Source organism: Babylonia areolata, chromosome 27, assembly GCF_041734735.1.
Source record: "Babylonia areolata isolate BAREFJ2019XMU chromosome 27, ASM4173473v1, whole genome shotgun sequence".
NCBI lineage: Eukaryota > Metazoa > Mollusca > Gastropoda > Neogastropoda > Buccinidae > Babylonia > Babylonia areolata.
Genome location: NC_134902.1, coordinates 31,274,725 through 31,277,224, shown reverse-complemented (window position 1 = coordinate 31,277,224; position 2,500 = coordinate 31,274,725). Strand labels below are relative to the sequence as shown.

At 43.7% G+C, this 2,500-nt stretch overlaps 1 protein-coding gene across 7 annotated transcripts in view; it reads right to left on the bottom strand.

Annotated features, from left to right (window-relative positions):
• LOC143301163 (CD82 antigen-like) overlaps positions 1-2,500 on the bottom strand; it is an 87,813-nt gene that overhangs the window by 79,592 nt on the left and 5,721 nt on the right. The window lies entirely within an intron of this gene.

Genomic DNA, 2,500 nt, shown 5'->3' with positions numbered 1-2,500 from the left:
GTTCATGATCTATTACAAACCATCCCGTCACGTCCTTGATATACTGTAACTGCACTAGTACACATGATGGGTGATAAAAAAAAAAAAAAAAGAAAAAAAAAAAAAGAAAGTAAGGGCGGGACCTTGGCTGAACGGAACCTGGCCATGTTATTTTTGTACACCACTGAAGGGAGTGTTTGCAAACTTCACAGCTTGCTTATTTTTGTGCCCACGCCGCAACTCCTGCAACTTAAGAATTAAACAGAACAAAGTAAAATCCGCAGACTGACGTCAACACGTAGAACTCCCTTGCAAACATACGTTGTATCTGTATACGTTGGATATCTGATTTTTGAAGAAAAGTATACAGCTATAACCCTCTTCGTGTGTGTCTCTTAAAACGCTAGTGCATCCATGATATAACAATATTATGATCCCATAGAACTGACACGTCTATTACTGTAGTATTCTGGAGTGGCCTACCCAAATTTAGAATTGTCAAATAAAAGCTCTATTTGACATAAATCTAAAGATAAAAGCAATATGATAAGTGATTCCTCGCATCTGAGTCAGTCTTTGTTAAGTGTCAATTTCCCGCTCACACACTCAAGCTAAAACTTACATTTAGTTTGTTACGATCGTGGTGCAAGGTGTGCGTGCGCACGCGCGTGTTTGAGTGTGTGTTTGGGTCCTTCACGCACATGGGGAGTGTTCGTGTTTATTCGAATAGTCTTTAAGGCTTAGATGGGAGACAGACAGACAGACAGAGACTGAGACAGAGACACAGAGATTCAAATGGTTTAATGTCCTTCGGCATGGGCATCCATACGCATCAGGAAAGGGGGCAGGGGATGGGGGAAGAGGGGGTGGGTAATCCAACAGTTCATTCACAAACTATGTGGTAACTTCTTTTTGAACACAGTTTCAGTTTCACTTTCTCAAGGAGGCGTCACTGCGTTCGGACAAATCCATACACGCTACACCACATCTGTTGAGCAGATGCCTGACCAGCAGCATAACCCAACGCGCTTAGTCAGGCCTTGAGTGCATGCTTACATATTTGTGTACCTATGAAAGTGGATTTCATTTTACGTAATTTCGCCAGAGGACAACACTCTCGTTGCCATGGGTTCTTTTTCAGTGCGCCAAGTGCGTGCTGCACACGGGACCTCGGTTTATCGTCTCATCCGAAAGACTAGACGCTCAGTTTGATTTTCCAGTCAAACTTAGGAGAAAGGGCGAGAGCGGGATTCGAACCCACACCCTCACGGACTCTCTGTATTGGCAGCTGAGCGTCTTAACCATTCTGCCACCTTCCTCCGAACACAGTATGTACGAACTAAATTCTTTTCACAATATTCAATACTGAGCAAGTGTGGGGGACGAGAGAAAGACATAGACAGAGACAGACAGACTGGCAGGCAGGCAGGCACACAGACAGAGACGCACAGAGAGAGACAGTGACACAGACAGACAGTTTGAGAGGAGTTGGCGGACATGCAGACAGAGCGATTCTCAGATAATCGTGTAAAGAGAGGAAACGAGAAATGAAAGCACAGCACTGGCTACCCTCTCAGCTGGTGTGACACAGAGATTTTATCGTGAATTATACATGATGGCCATCAACAAATTATGGGGAAAGAAGCCACCCAACCTTCATTTCTATGGGGCGTTCGCTTCCTCTTGTTTCTTTTGCCCGTGCATTGGCCCAATGTCACCGGGCAATCCATCAACAGTTTCTGAAGTTCGGCCAGCACAACAAATAATGGGTACTAGATATGTCTTGCGGTGTGATCTTGTTAGTACTATTTCTCTATTTGTATCCATTGATTACAGCTTAGTATTTTATTGTGAAGGATGTGGCTCTCAATCTAGGTGACACGATTACACTGGCTCTTAGTGCTGCAGCCTTGGGGGCAAAAGTTGGCTTTTGGGAACAATCCCTACGCTGACTGTACTGAAACCCTCTTGCCCGAGGGTGTGAGGTTGTAACTGGGGCAAGAGACGCTCCACTATGATCAAATTCTAGTCAAGTTAATCGGGACAGTAGTTGCCTCCTCTACTGTTGTGATGTTCATAGACATGACTGACTATCACACACACACACACACACACACACACACACACACACACACATATATATATATATATATATATATATATATACGTGCATACATAGGTATACATTCATTGATCAAAAGAGAACGGCTCTGTCATCTCGGACCATAATAAAATATTTGAAACTATGAATGAACGAATGTGCTGTTATTATGATTAGACAGTTAAGTGTATACAAGCGATTCCACGTGTGTGTGTGTGTCTGTGTGAGGGAGAGGGAGAGAGAGAGAGAGACGGAGACAGACATTGATAATGTAATTGTTTACAGTAAAGGCCTTTCTGCCCGTGTCAATAGGGGTAAGGGGGAGGGGACTTCCGTGGTAACGTCCATTATTACGAACAATCTTGATCATTATATGAAAGGGAAACAAATGGGAGGAAAGACAGCTGAGAGAGAACGAGA